The sequence below is a fragment of the Cherax quadricarinatus genome, chromosome 83 (genome assembly GCF_038502225.1).
Source record: "Cherax quadricarinatus isolate ZL_2023a chromosome 83, ASM3850222v1, whole genome shotgun sequence".
NCBI lineage: Eukaryota > Metazoa > Arthropoda > Malacostraca > Decapoda > Parastacidae > Cherax > Cherax quadricarinatus.
In genome coordinates, this window is record NC_091374.1 from 5,755,505 (window position 1) to 5,771,953 (window position 16,449).

At 45.5% G+C, this 16,449-nt stretch overlaps 1 long non-coding RNA gene across 1 annotated transcript; it reads left to right on the forward strand.

Moving 5' to 3' along the window:
- Positions 1 to 9,875: 9,875 nt before the first annotated feature.
- Positions 9,876 to 14,693, forward strand: LOC138855149 (uncharacterized). The gene is made up of 4 exons (XR_011394303.1): positions 9,876 to 10,192; positions 10,716 to 10,879; positions 13,813 to 14,347; positions 14,557 to 14,693. It is a non-coding gene; the product is annotated as an uncharacterized lncRNA (long non-coding RNA).
- The last annotated feature ends 1,756 nt before the right edge of the window (positions 14,694 to 16,449 follow it).

The following is a 16,449-nucleotide window of genomic DNA, read 5'->3' on the forward strand; positions in this document are numbered from 1 at the left end:
CAACAGGAAATATTCTACGGACTTAACCCTTGTAGGGTTAGCGCTTGTTTATTATAATCTAGCGGCTTGAGATACCTTTAGGTTCATTTGTCCAAGCTAGGTTCCTTGATGCTGGTGAGGTGTTCTTGATCTTTGTGCTAAAGTTCCCTGAATGGGCACCCCCTAGCCCCACTTTATCTTCCCGCCGTGCTGACTGACAGACCTTTGACTCGCTCGTTGACTTGGACAGCAACTGATTTTCTGTACGTATTTTGATACTTCTAGCACTCCTCGCTGCATGATCCTTGTCGGCTTAGCACTTTCCTTTGATTATAATAATTTAACACTTCCTATTGCTACTCTAGCCCTGCACTATGCCCTGCTCCGCTGCGCTGTATGATCCTTGTAGGTTCAGCGCTTCATTATAATCCCCCTCTTTTCCAAAGGCGCTGTATAATCACTACTGGTTTATCGCTCCCTCATAAATGCATTTGTCTATCAAAATCTAAATTATGTAATTCGTTGCTGTATAGTCCTTGTGGCTTAGCGCTTCTTTTTGATTATAATAATGTAATTCGTTACACATCTTCAGCCCCTCAAGGAAGGTTTCTTGATGCTGGTGAGGGGCTCTTGATTTAGGGAATTGGATCTTGTGTTCCAGTTCCCCGAATTAAGCCTGAATGCCTTCCACATCCCCCCCCCAGGTGCTGTATAATCCTCCGGGTTTAGCGCTTCCCCCTTGATTTAATAATAATAATTGATGCTGGTGAGGGGCTCTTGTTCTAAGGAATTGGATCTGCTCCAGTTCCCTGAATTGAGCCTGAATGCCTTCCATCTACACAGGCACTGCCTCTTCAAGGGGGGCTCCTTGGCGTGGTGAAGAGGCTCTTGGTCTGAGGAATTAGCCCTGTCGGTCTTCTTCCTCAGACCGAACCTAATTACCCCCCATTCTCCCCTCCCCTATCCCATCCTCCCCATCCTCCCCTTTTTCCATTCCTCCTCCTCCTCCTCACCCCTCCCTTTTGCCCTTCCTCTTTTTGGCCTTCGGGATTTCTCCCACAGGTGCGCTAGTTCCTAGGTAGGGGAAAGGACACCGGGGTCCATCCCATTCCGTTGAGGTTCTTGGCGGTGGCGTAGTTTGCCGTGGAATCTGGATTGCCTGGGGATGTCCCGATCCCTCTCCGGTATCCCGGAGTAGCTTTGGGTGTCTTTTGGGCGACGGGTGTATCTCTGTGCTCCAGTTCCCCTAATTAAGCCTGAATGCCTTCCACATCCCCCCCCAGGCGCTGTATAATCCTCCGGGTTTAGCGCTTCCCCCTTGATTATAATAATAATCTGGAAGCCACCTTTCGGATTCCGGGGGTGGTGGCCGAAGGAGGTATGCTTTGTGGCGGATATCCGGCCGCCCTCTCTTTTGTCCACCGAGGTAGCTCGGCAGATGTGAGGTTGCTATCCCGGATTGCTGGTTTACTGGCATGAAGGGTAGGGTATGGCACGGGTTCCATGCTGCATCTGCGCTACTAGCGGTGTTGAGGTCCTCTTGGGCGCGGAGGGAGATTTCCGGCCCTTTCATTCCTCCTGGGAACTATTCCTCCCCGCTCCCCCCTTTTTTTATTCTTTTTTTATTTTTCTTTTCTTTTCATCTTTTTTTTTTTCTTAAAAACAAAAAGCAAAGGAGTAACCTAACCATGGCAGCCCTAGTCCATGAAACCACTACCCCCGGGCCCCTTCTTGATACTGCACCCCATTCTGACCCTGCCTTGTGTTTAGACCACTCTTCGGACACTCCTGATGCCCCTGTACCTCTTGCTGGTGCTGTTTCCTCACCCGCTTCAGGTACCGGGGCTTCGACTGACTCCTTCGATTTGTCTGAACTCCGCTCTCCTTTGACTATGCTTCCGGCTTCTCCCTCTACGGTACGGCAATTTTCGAATCGCCCGCCCATTTCATGCCGGACCAACTCCGGTCCTACTCCTAAACGCCAACGTCAATCTCCTGATGATGCTCCTTCGTTACCTTCCCATTCTACTCGGAAAAAACTGACACGTCAAGCACTCCCTCTCCACGCTCAGTTTCGGACCACACAATGGACTAAATTCTTTACTTTAAGACCAACTTCTGCCTACCTTTCTGACCGTAGTATTGGCAAAGCGCTCCTGCGTCATGTTGGCAAGAGATATTTCATTTCATGCTCTCAAGAGTGGTACGCGCATCGTCACTGTCCAGAATGCTACCCAAGCTCATGATCTTTCTCTCCTTTCGAATATCGATACTACTCCTATCACTATTGAAAAACATCTTTCTCTCAATTCTTGTAGTGGTACTGTCATTCTGCCCCATACCATAGTCCAACAGAATTTCCAGTCATGTGGCAATGACATTTTTGAACAGCTGGAACTCCAGGATCTCCCAATCCTCAAAGTAGACACTTATGTCCTTCCTGCCCGGGGGCGGAGACGTTACCCTTGCAATGTGGCTCGTTTAACTTTTGACAGCCGAGAACTCCCGTCCTCTGTATATGTCGCGGGACATCGGTTACAAGTTCAAAGGGTGATACCTACACCGCAACAATGTAGAAATTGCTGACGTTTTGGTCACCCAGCGAAATATTGCAGATCTATGGCCGAATGCCCAGTCTGTGGTGCCGACGACCATTCTAATACATCTTGCAGTCAACCTCCATCTTGCCTTAATTGTAATGAAGCTCACCCTTCGTACTCCCGCCGTTGCCAGGTCTACTTAAATGAACGTGAAATTCGTTGCCTCAAAGAGGCGGAAGGTCTCCCTTATGCTATGGCAGTTACTCATCTCCGCCTCCAAGGGAGACTACCCCGTGTTTCTTATTCTCGTGTTTCCAAACATCCCCCCACTTCTGGGGTCCCATCTTCTGCAGCCTCCTCTGTTGTTACCCCTCCCATAGCCATTACGGCATCTAATCCTTTTGCTGTCCTTGGCTCTGATGTCCCGACTACAACTCAGTCTGTTCTCACATCTTCGCGTCCTTCCTCACAAGCCCCAGTATCGACAAGACCTCGTACGACACCTAATACCAATCACCCCTCTACTCAGAAGTCCAAAAAATCCACATTGCTCGAATCTTCTTTGCCCCTTCCTTCCCTTCCACCTCCACACTTTACCTTTCCAGTCTCTGTACCTAGTTCTTCCCCTCTCTCTGGCTCTATTACAAGTGTGGAGATTCACCCTCCTCCTCGTACTATGCCTTCCACCCCCGTCCCCTCCCAAGTTTCTCCCTCTTCTGCCACCTCCCAGGTTTCTGCCTCTTCTGTCCCCCCCCACACTTCATCTCCAGTCCCTTACACTTTTCCCTCCCCCTCTACTTTGGTACAGTCCATTACTGTCCCAATCTTTACTCACCCTCCTCCTCCTATCTCCAATATGGTCTCCCATACATCTTTGAATTCAGAAACACTTGAAGCCATTTCAGAATATATTGCAGAGACTAAACCTTCAATGGACACTGATTCACTTCCTGTTCCTTCTCTCCCCTCTCTTCCATCTTCACAACCCCATTCTTCGCAACGCTCCGTTCCTTCGCTACTTGAACATCTTCCAATGCCACCACACGTTGACTTTGCTATCCCCTCTAGTCCGTAGGTGCCTTTACCTACAGATTCCTGATATTTTCTTCGTCGCCAATCATGGCCTATTTACAGTGGAATATCCGCGGCCTCAGGGGTAATCGGGGTGAGCTTCAGATGTTGCTTTCCAGGTTTTTCCCTGTTGGTGCTTGCTTACAAGAACCAAAATTACACTCGGCTGTTTTCCAACCTATCTCAGGCTATAATTTATTGTATTCTTCGGATCCTTTCTCAGATGGGACCTTTAATGAAAGTGCCCTTCTTCTACGCAATGATATTCCGTACTGTCAACTATTTGTCCATACCTCGCTGCATTACACTGCAGCCCGTATCCACTTGAATAAGTGGTTTACAATATGTTCTTTATATCTCTCTCCTTCTCGAGCATTTTCTATCCCAGACTTTGCCTTTCTTGTTTCATCCTTACCACCACCACTTCTGTTACTTGGTGATTTTAATGCCCACCATTTCCTCTGGGGGGGGTCTCATTGTGACTCACGTGGCATTCAGTTGGAGGCTTTTCTCGCCTCTCACCCCCTCCATGTTTTAAATACGGGTACTCCCACCCATTTTGATCCTCGTACTCATACTCTCTCTTGCATCGATCTATCAGTCTGCTCTTCCTCCACTGCACTAGACTTCACCTGGTCTGTTCTACCAGACTTACATGACAGCGATCATTTTCCGATCATTCTTACTTCTCCTTCCTATTCACCACCTTTCCGTAGCCCTCGCTGGCAATTTGATCGGGCAAATTGGGATCTTTACTCACACCTCACTGCTTTTAGTGAGGTTCCTTCTTCATCCTCCATTGATGAGCTCCTACACATCTTCTCGACATCAGTTTATACTGCAGCTTCTCATTCTATACCCCAAACCTCAGGCAGGCATTCTCAGAAGTGCGTGCCTTGGTGGTCTCCTGCTTGTGCTCGTGCAGTACGTCTGAAACGTGCTGCATGGGGCAGGTACCGGTACAATAGAACCGCTGAGAGACTTGTTGATTTTAAGCAGAAGCGTGCGATCGCTCGCCGTGTCATCCGTGAAGCTAAACGCACTTGTTGGCGAGACTATGTTTCCACCATCACCTCTGCTTCTTCTATGAGTGCAGTCTGGAAAAAAGTGAGGAAATTGAGTGGTAAATACTCACCTGACCTGGCTCCTGTTCTACGGGTCACTGGTGTTGATGTAGTAAACCCTCTCGACGTTGGCATTGAACTTGGCACGCATCTGGTCCGTATTTCCCGAGGGCTCCATCTATGCCCCTCATTTCTTTCCTCAAAGTCTGCCAGAGAGTTAGTACCCTTGGACTTTTCTTCTCTCAGAGAAGAACAGTATAATGTGCCTTTTACACTTCAAGAACTGGAGGCAACACGCTCAGCTTGCCGATCATCGGCAGCTGGGCCTGACGACATTCATATTCGTATGTTACAACATTTACATCGGTCAGCCCTTGTAGTCCTATTACACCTCTTCAATCTTATTTGGGCACAAGGAGTTCTTCCCCAGCTGTGGAAATCTGCCATTGTTCTCCCTTTCCGCAAACCGGGTACTACAGGACATGATGCCTCCCACTATCGCCCCATCGCTCTTACTAGTGCAGTTTGCAAAGTGATGGAACGCCTCGTAAATCGACGTTTAATGTGGTATTTAGAGACTCACAACAGTCTCTCCGCTAGTCAATATGGCTTTCGTAAGGGTCGTTCTACCTTAGACCCCTTACTACGCTTGGATACGTATGTTCGTAATGCCTTTGCGAATAATCACTCAGTTATTGCCATATTTTTTGACCTTGAGAAGGCATATGACACAACTTGGAGGTATAATATTTTGGCCCAGGCCCATTCCTTAGGCCTTCGAGGCAATCTACCATCCTTCCTTAAGAACTTTTTAACTTTCAGACATTTCCGTGTTCGAGTCAATAACGTTCTTTCCCCGGACTTCGTCGAAGCTGAAGGTGTCCCTCAGGTATGTGTTCTAAGCACAACACTTTTTCTCCTTGCTATAAATGATTTGGCCTCTGTTCTTCCACCCAATATTTGGTCATCATTCTATGTTGATGACTTCGCTATTGCTTGTGCAGGCGCTGACTGTCACCTTATTGCAGTTTCTCTCCAGCATGTGGTCGACCGTGTTTCCAATTGGGCCACCACGCATGGGTTTAAATTTTCAAGTACCAAAACTCACCAAATTACTTTCACTAGACGCTCTGTTATCTCCGATCATCCTTTGTATCTCTATGGCTCCCGTATCCCCGAACGTGATACAGTCAGGTTTCTAGGCCTTCTCTTTGACCGTCGGTTATCCTGGAAACCTCACATTACCTCTCTGAAGGCAACTTGTCACAGCCGGCTAAACCTTCTTAAAACCCTTGCTCATCTTTCCTGTGGAGCTGATCGTCGAACTCTGCTTCGCCTACATTCAGCCCTCGTTTTATCGAAACTCGATTATGGTGACCAGATTTATTCCGCGGCCTCTCCTGCTACTCTCTCTAGCCTTAACTCTATCCATCACCAAGGCTTACGTTTGTGCCTTGGTGCTTTTCGCTCTTCCCCTGTTGAGAGCCTCTATACAGAAGCAAATGTTCCATCCTTGTCTGATCGCCGTGATGCCCATTGCCTTCACTACTATGTACGCTCTCACGATCTACACAATCCTTCCATTTATAGAATGGTCACCGATATTAGTAGACATTCTTTATTCGTTCGCCGCCCCTGTTTGCTCCGTCCCTTTTCTCTTCGCCTACATTCACTCTTGTCTTCCCTTCAGTTACCACCTTTATATGTTCATGTAGCATCTCACTTTTCCCTACCCCCCTGGGAAGTTCCAGCTGTTCGGGTCTGTTCTTTCTCACTCCCTTGCTCGAAAGCTCAACTGCCTACGGTGGCTTCCCGCTCTCTTTTTCTTGATCACTTCCACTCCCATTCTCATGCCACCGCTGTGTACACAGATGGCTCTAAGTCTTCAGACGGCATCGGATTCGCAGCTGTGTTTCCGGACAGCGTCGTGCGGGGGCATTTACTATCTTCAGCTAGCATTTTTACTGCTGAACTGTATGCCATTCTTGCAGCACTTATTCGTATCGCATCTATGCCTGTGTCATCATTTGTAGTAGTCTCAGACTCCCTTAGTGCTCTACAGGCTATACGAAAATTTGATACATCTCATCTCCTAGTTCTCCGTATCCAACTTTGGCTATGCCGTATCTCTACCAAACATAAAGATATTGTTTTTTGTTGGGTCCCTGGTCATGTCGACGTACAGGGCAATGAACAGGCAGACACTGCTGCGCGGTCAGCAGTACATGACCTACCAATTTCCTATCGAGGTGTTCCATTTCTGGACTATTTTGCTGCAATAGCTACCCACCTTCGCACCCGTTGGCAACAACGTTGGTCAACTCTGCTCGGTAACAAACTTCATTCTATTAAACCGAGCATAGGTTACTGGCCGTCTTCTTGTCATCAGTGCCGAGGTTGGGGGACCACTCTCTCCCGCCTTCGCATTGGCCACACTCGTCTTACTCATGGGTATCTCATGGAGAGGCACCCTGTTCCTCTCTGTGAGCAGTGTCAAGTTCCAGTATCGATTAGCCACATTCTGTTAGACTGCCCTCTCTATCAACGAGCACGCAGAATTTACCTCCAACGTCGTCTTCGTTCTACTACTCTCTCTTTACCTTCCCTTCTTGCTGATGGACCCTCCTTTAATCCTGACTCTCTCATTGACTTCTTGACAACGACTGATTTACTCCACAAACTCTGATGATACTTTTCGCACTCCCCTCAGCCCTTTCTAGTTCAGTCTCTTGATGCCCTTTACCCTTTCACCATCCACTGCCCCGCTGTTTTCCGTAACCTATTACTCATCCATCTCCCTTTTGCCACCTGATGCCCTCGCTTCCTTCCTGCCCTGCAGCGCTGTATAGTCCTTGTGGCTTAGCGCTTCTTTTTGATTATAATAATAATAATACACAGGCGCTGTGTAATCCTACGGGCTTTGCGCTTCCCCATGATTATAGTAATTTTGCCTGGTGGCTAACTCTTTCGCTTCACACACGGAGGGCCCGGGTTCGATTCCCGGCGGGGTGAAAACATTTCGACGTGTTTTCTTACCCCTGTTGTCATGTTCACCTAGCAGCAAGTAGGTACCTGGGTGTTAGTCGACTGGTGTGGGTCGCATCCTGGAGGACAAGATTGAGGATCACAATGGAAATAAGACAGTCCTCGATGACACACCGACTTTCTTTTGTTATCCTGGGTGGCTAACCCTCCGGGGTTAAAAATCCGAAGAAACTCTTATCTTCTAGTAAACTACTGTCAAAGGAGGCTCCTTGATGCTGAAGGGCCCTTCGTTCTAAGAAATTGGACGTTATCACTAATTCCTTGAATCGAGCCGGTATGCCTTCCATTTTCACCCCAGCTTACGGGTTTAGCTCTCCCTGTGAATAATCTTTCCGTTGATAGATAAAAACCTTTTAATTGCATCATCTATCAATGTGTAGATTTCATTCTTCGGTTCCTGGGTGCTCTCCCATCCTGGTCTGCCGTTTCAGAAAGCCCTAAATTTAACAGACACTGACTTTGAAATTTATTTATTACAGTTTTGACTTTCCTAGTTAGCGCATCACCACTACTATGTGATAATTGGTTTTGAAAACCGACAAGTTTATAAGCAGTATATAAGCTACCTCTCTGGCCCTATGCTATACTTCCTACAACAGTGATGACTGAACACATGGATTCTAGGCTGAACTTCTCCTCTCCATATACCTTCCTGCTTTGTATTGGACTGACGAAGCCACTGTGGCGAAACGTTTCTTCAATAAAGATTCCCATATAAGAACATAAGAAAGGAGGAACACTGCAGCAGGCCTGTTGGCCCATACTAGGCAGGTCCTTTACAATTCATCCCACTAACAAAACATTTGCATAAAGGTCTCAATTCTCCAAACCACTACTATGCCTGATAATTTCCCTCTGCCTCGTGTCTCTTGATGACCCGTGTAAGTTTACCGCATATTGTGAATAAAGTTTTTCTTTAATTCAACTGCACCCCTGGTGAGGGGCTCTTGATCCGGGGAACTGGATCTGTGCTCCAGTTCCTTGTGGCTTAGCGCTTCTTTTTGATTATAATAATAATGTGCTCCAGTTCCCTGAACTGAGTCTGAATAACAAAAAAAAAAAGGCACAATACCGTGACTGGAATACTACACAAATAACCCGCGTATAGAAGAGAGTCCAAGTGGGACCGAAACATCGTCGTAAGCTCCTCTCTCCAATATGTGGGTTATTTGAGTGTGATACCTTCCACACCCCCCATAGGCGCTGTATAATCCCTACGGGTTTAGCGTTCCCCATGATAATAATAATATTTCTGTTGCAGCCATATCCTGCTTGGACAAGCAAGTGGACACTTCAACAAGGCGAAGGCCCGTCTCAAATCCAACCACTTCTCCACTTGACTCTCCAATCCATATATAATCCTGTACTAGGCAACATTTAGGCATCTTTATTCCGAAACGTTCCGCCTACACGGTAGGCTTCTTCAGTCGAGTACAGAAAGTAGGCAGGAGCAGTAGAGATGTGAAAACAATGTAACCAGTCCATCACCATTGAAGATGTAGATTTGAGGTTGTCAGTCCCTCATCTATTTTTTCCATCATGCAATAAGTACAACCAGAGCTCCTCGAAGCCTCTTGACAATACCCAATGTCACAAAATCGTATTTGGAGAGTCAGTCCTTCGTCTCGATTCAGAACAACTGAAGGTGGTGGTGGCATGGATCACATCCAAGGAATATGATCTATTGAACATTAAAATGGTATAAAATACCGACAGGTTGTTAGGTAAGACACATATGCAACAGTTAGGTATCTTTATTTCGAAACGTTTCGCCTACACAGTAGGCTTCTTCAGTCGAGTACAGAAAAGTTGATAGAAGCAGAAGATACTTGAAGACGATGTAATCAGTCCATCACCCTTAAAGTTTTGAGGTGGTCAGTCCCTCAGTCTGGAGAAGAGCATTGTTCCAAAGTATGAAACAATATGGAGATTAAGTGACAGGATGGCGCTATTTAAGGCTCCATCCTGTCACTTAATCTCCATATTGTTTCATACTTTGGAACAATGCTCTTCTCCAGACTGAGGGACTGACCACCTCAAAACTTTAAGGGTGATGGACTGATTACATCGTCTTCAAGTATCTTCTGCTTCTATCAACTTTTCTGTACTCGACTGAAGAAGCCTACTGTGTAGGCGAAACGTTTCGAAATAAAGATACCTAACTGTTGCATATGTGTCTTACCTAACAATATGATCTATGCCACCTGAGAGTGAACTTATCCTCCCAGGTGGTCCATGACCCCCACGGGTTGAGCGCTCCACCATGAGTAGTACTGGTAGAGGGTGTAGTAGTGCCATCTAGTGGTGGTACTCAGAGTTAGTCAGGTTATCAGTGACGGTGTTATAGTGAAGATCAGGACAGTGACCAACCTCAAGGCCACTGAAGGTCAGTTGAACTTCAGTGGTTCTACAGGGGAGGCACATTGCTCCTCCTCCTGCATCCCCCCCTGCCGGCTTTACCGCTTCTTCATCCTTTTAATACACGTTATTTAGGTAAGAATTGTCTGGCGACGTATTTGTCAGGACTACAGCAGAGTTGGCCTGCAGCTCCTGGTCCTCACCACCAGTTTGGTCACTAAATTATTAATATATTGTCTTAATTTTCTCTGGGGTCTGTCTTGGAGGGAGGCGGGGGATTGACCTTAGTGGATGGGTTTTGATGCGAGGAACTGGAGCTGCTCCCCTTCCTCTGATCAAACAATAACTCTCACACTAGGCGTTACATAACCCATAATAGTGTATCCAGTTCTGGGTTATTTTTTCCATTATTGAAAAATAGCTTGGTCTCTTGATCCAAGGAACTTGCGCCTTGTGATCCAGATATAAACTCATTTAAACAAATTATTAGTCATCAGGTTTATGTGAAAGAAATATTTATTAAAGAAAAATATTACTATGTTAAACATTAATGTTTATATCAGTCAGGCAGTAATGTTACTATTTATATTACAAGGTAATTTTTACCTTTAAATGTTGTGTAATGTTCATGGTTATAATGTGAATGTGTTTTGTTCAGGTGTGGTAACTGAGGATTGATGTGCCTGGCTGTGTCTGCTGCAACATTGATCAACACGGCAACACTGACCAGTCTGAGGGGTGGAGACAACCACACTAGTAAATGATCTGACTCATAACATTTAGTATTATGTGGAGATGCAGCAGTTGGAGACGTCGTTAGAGGTGAGCAGGGCCCATTTGTAAGGTATTTACAGGATATAAGTCCACTGAAGTTTGGTTATTGAAGCAGATATTAATTGTATTAGGTGGGAAGGTGGTGGTGAGGGTATATAGGAAAGATTGTAAGTAATTGATATCAAAAATAGCTTAGTGCTAAGTATTAGCTTCTCACGACCAGAGATGAAATCTCTGGCCAGGAAATAATGAGGAATGTATTATATAGGTTACCTTGAATAGGGTGGAGATAAAAGTTGGAGAAATAGGTTGTAAATCTTAGAATTAAAGACTTATTAGATTTTGGGAAAGTTTTGTTAGTGTAATATATTTATTATGTAGTCTCTAGCCATCCTGCAAGGCTGCAGGAAGCTGAGATGAAATGTGTATATGGTGTACCATGGCTTAGATGCTAGTGGCGTTAAGTGAAGAGCCGGGATTCGATCCCGGGCACAAGTGGGCATGTTCCCTTATATCCATTGACACTGTTCACATGAGAAAGGAGGAACACTTCAGCAGGCCTACTGGTAGGGGTCGCAACCTGGGGGAGTATAAATACCCTAATAAAAATGACATGGATGCCATCCTGACTTGTGTAATTGTGTTAATCTACCGGGTTAATAATTATACTGAGATAGTTTAGTGTGGTGAGGGTAGAGGCCTTGGTGCCGGGTGTAAGGAAAGCCTATTAAATCAGGCATATCCATTCAGGCACTGAAGCAAGCCTATTGGCCCATGTTAGGCAGGTTCAACTCAAAACCACTCATTTGTCTTACCTATTTTGAAAACTACACAGCCGAAGTTTTAGCTTCACAATAAATTTTCCTTAGGCAGAATGTATTATAGCCGGAAAAAATCAATAATAATTACTTAGAAATGTGGAATTAACTACATTTTCCTATTTTCAGTAGGGTTGTAGAGGGCCTGGCCAAGTAATTTTATGCTTCGAAGTCCCAAAAATATTTTCAGTAGCATAGCCTTGTGGGTTTAGCGCTTACGACTCCAGTGTATGCCATTAGTACTGTTTTTTGAAACTTGGTCGCCTGACGTCCTTCGTAATTTCACCCCCCCCCCCCCTCATTGTTTTTGCGACCTGTCTTGTGGTCTATTATACTTTTTGACTTGGTCTGACTTGATACTCGTCCAAGAGAAACCAAAAGATCGTCTCGAATCGCTTCTCCATTGTTGGTTTCCATAAGTGTACTGTAAGTAGTTTTGTACCTCTGTATGTGTGCTCAAATTGGAAATAAATAAAATAAATAAAAAAAATATATTTAGGTAATTAGGTTAAGAATAGAACTGGAGCATCTGCTATATGCATTATGAATGCATATAGCAGGGGAGAGTAATCTCCCCTGAAGGCATAGATTACGTAGAACTGTGGGCCTGGGAACCCACCAACGACCTTCAGTAGCTGTCTGCAATCTGTTATTGCACGTGGTTTCCGTGGGGATGTTGGTGGGTTTCGGGCTTTGGGTAGTGGTTGTGGTGGGTGTTCTACGTTTTTTATGCCTTTGGCCAAACTGTGCAAAGTTAAATATTGATTATTGAGTTTACACAATTTCATTATTTTGGAAAATTTAAGCGGCGTTCAGGTTCCTATTAATATAAAAGTATTAGCGTTGAGAATTGCCGTTTGATAGACTTCACTACTTACAAGCTAACTCTTCTGGCAGCAGACGTTAATGATGAAAATAATGAAAACCTCTGATCTGAAGTGAAGTGTTAGTCGGCAGAAAGGATTCTCTAACATTGATGCTGATGAGTATAGTTAGGGAGGGGGTGGTATAGATTGGTATTAGTGAGAATAGGATTACCTCTATTTCTGGGTTTCTAACCCAGCAAAGTTAGAGAGTGGGGGCTTGAATGTAGTGGTCCTCAGGTTGTCTAGGATGCCAGCTATAACTGGCAGGTAAGGTAGGTTATGAATTCAGGCTAGCATAGCAGTGTGTTAAGAAACTCGGTGTACGGCAGGACTCCAACTGGTCAGAAAACCCATAGTGTTGGTTGTTAGCCTAGTGTGCTATGAGGGACGTGGAAGTGTAGGGGAAATACAATGTCTTAGTTAGGATCCTACCTTGATGTTAAATTTGGATGGCCTTCAAGGGGTCTTTGTACTAGTGAAGGTATCTTGATACAAGCAGTTGCAAGTACCTTCCACTTCCATAGCTCAAACCTGATTATCTAACATCCCCCAAGTTGTGTATAACCACTGTGGATAATGTATCTGTAGTTATGGGAATTTTTTATTTGGGTAAATGTGCACGTACGTAAAATTGTTTGAATGGGGGAGGGAGCAGGGAGCGGTAAACACTCAGGGGACAGGACGATGGAAGTCAATCAGGTTTTTTTTTTCTCTCTCCCCTGAATCAGTTTTTTCTCATTAGACGCCTATTTTTAAGGATTATTATGAGTAGGTTTAGTTAGGTTGTATGTTACCGAGTTTACTTTCCAACTTGTTTAGTTGACCGTTTGGTTTGTCAGGAGGATTCTGCGGCATGTCTCCAGTGTTCTATTAGCCTGTGTTAGAAGACTTATGCATGCGGAAGTGTTTGCCCATTGTCGCAACACTGCAGTGAAGATATGCATAGCTTCCTGATAGTCAAGGTCATGAAATTTAAAAATGTATCATACCTCAAACTACTACTAATGGCAGTATTGAGGCTATCCGACTCAGTACTACTATTGTTAGTAGTGTTGGGGTAGGTATATATTTTTTTTTTCCCGAGCTTAAAGCTCCCGAATTGTGTGAATGTTCTGCTGATAAATACAGCAGTTGAAGCTTCTCAATTATTTCCTTTTTCTATTTTTGTGCTCCTTGAGCACCTTTGTGTGCCTTTAACATTTCTTTGCCGTGATAAAGAAAAAAACAACCAATAAATTTTCTACATTTTAATTAAGTTAATATTCGATAAAGTTGAAGATTTTCTCCTTGTGGGCAGCTGCTGTGTGGTGACGACCATGTTGTGGGCAGCTGCTGTGTGGTGACGACCGTGTTGTGGGCAGCTGCTGTGTGGTGACGACCGTGTTGTGGGCAGCTGCTGTGTGGTGACGACCGTGTTGTGGGCAGCTGCTGTGTGGTGACGACCGTGTTGTGGGCAGCTGCTGTGTGGTGACGACCGTGTTGTGGGCAGCTGCTGCGTGGTGACCGTGTTGTGGGCAGCTGCTGTGTGGTGACGACCGTGTTGTGGGCAGCTGCTGTGTGGTGACGACCGTGTTGTGGGCAGCTGCTGTGTGGTGACGACCGTGTTGTGGGCAGCTGCTGTGTGGTGACGACCATGTTGTGGGCAGCTGCTGTGTGGTGACGACCGTGTTGTGGGCAGCTGCTGCGTGGTGACGACCGTGTTGTGGGCAGCTGCAAGTCTTCAGACATGTACAAATAACCCGCACATAAAAGAGAGAAGCTTACGACGACGTTTCGGTCCGACTTGGACCATTGACAGTCACCAGCAGCAACACGCCAAAATGTCTGCAAAGGTAAATTATTATTATCAAAAAGAAGCGCTAAGCCACAAGGGCTATACAGCTGCAAAGGTAAAAGTATGGGCATTACTAGATTATTCATGAACTGCAGTAAGCAGTAGTTTGAAATCTATGTATTTAGAATGCTTCCTTAAACATCTTTTAGAAAGAAATTGCTAAAATACTTTCAAATCTGATCTATCATTTTTTTTTAATTACCACAGGTTGATGGAACTGGAAGAGCTGGAGGTGTTGATGGTGTGGTGGATGGCAGAGGAGTGACTAGTGGCGCCACTATTCTTGACCTCCATGGCTAAATGGCGCCATTGACCTGGAGGAGGGGGGGGGGGATGACGTCAGTGGTTGTTGTGGGGAGGGGGATGGTAGGTAAGGGGAAGGGTCGGGGGTTGGCTGCTGGTTTGGGGGTGAATAATTAGTTGTTGTTGGTGGGAGGGTGATGGGGAGGGGATAGGGAGCATGGTTGTCACTTAGTAATTACTAAGGGACAAACAATATTGTTACTGCGTGTTATTGTGGCTTGGACCTTGTTATTTGAAACGCCCTGGACACTAGCCCAAAGATACTCGTTTGCCACATATTCGTAATTCTAATGAACAGTGTCAATGGACTGTGTTGAAAACCGTCTTCCTGATGTTGGGCTTATATATTTGACATCTCTTGTGGGTTTAGTGCTTAGTTTTGATAGTGGTAAGCTACAGCACCGTGTCTTCCTTTGCATTTGACACCCGAATTTGCATAAGTGTCCTCCATTGAGGACGCTGCAGCCCGTATTTGTTTGCACAGATGGTATACAGTTTGCTCTCTATCTCCCGCCCTTCCTGTGCATTCTCTCTCGTATATTGCGTTCTTTATTTCTACCGCCGCCCATCTTGTTAGGTAATTTTAACGCTCACCATCATCATTGAGAAGGGTCTCACTGTGACTCGTGGGGATCAGTTGGAGACTTCTTATCCTCTTTTTTTTTTTTTTTTAATACGGGTGCTCCCACCCATTTTGACTCTTGCACTCAGTCTCTCTTACATTGAACTTTTTATCTGCTCCTCACAAATCGCATTTGATTACGCTTGGTCTGTTCTTCCAGATTTGCACGACAGTGATCACTTTCCTATTCTTGCTTCTACTACGTATTCCCGACCGCCTCGTACCCCTCGTTGGTAGTTTGGACGAGCGCATTGGGACTCGTCTTACTGTTTTTTTGTGAGGACCCTTCTTTGTCCTCTATTGATGAGCTGGTGCAACAGTTTTCGACCCTAGTTTTGACTACAGCATCACGTTCTACTCAAACCTCAGGCAAGCATTCTCAGACATGCGTGCCTGGGTGATTGCGTGTGCCCGTGCGGTACATTTGAAACACGCTGCTTGGGACCAGTATCAGTATAATCGGACCTCGGACCGTCTCTTGGATTTTTAAGTCGCTCGCCGCTTCATACAAGACTCTAAGTGCGCTTGTTGGCATAACTGTGTCTACCATTACCTCGACTTCCCCTATATGTGAGGTTTGGAAGAAGGTACAGAAGTTGTGTAGCAAGTACGCTCCGGACCCAGCTCCTGTTTTGTGGGATGCTGATGTTAGTGTTGCGGAACCTCTTGATGTTGCCACGGAAATCGGGAACTATCTTGTTTGTCTCCCCCAAGGGCTTCACCTCTGTCCTTCATTTCTCACGTCTGTCTACCAAGGAGAAATTGCCCTTGGATTTCTTTTCTAATGGAATGGAGCCGTATAATGTACCTTTCAGTCTCCATGAGCTTTCTGCTCACCAGTCATCCACAGCTGGGCCTGATATTCATATCGGTATGCTACAGCATCTGCATTGTACAGCTTAGTCCTTTTGCGTGTTTTCAATCTTATTTGGACGCGAGGAGTTCTCCTTCAACAACGGAAATCTGCCATTGTACTACAGTTTCGTAAACCAGGCACCTCGAGGCTTGATACTTCTCGCTATTGTCCCATTGCTCTGACCAGTGTAGTCTGTAAGGTGATGGAACGATTGGTGAATAGACAGTTTGGTACGGTATTTTGAAACTCTCAATAGTCTTCTCATCAATAGGGCTTTCGCAAGGGCCGCTCTACTTCGGACTCCTTGCTCCACTTAGAT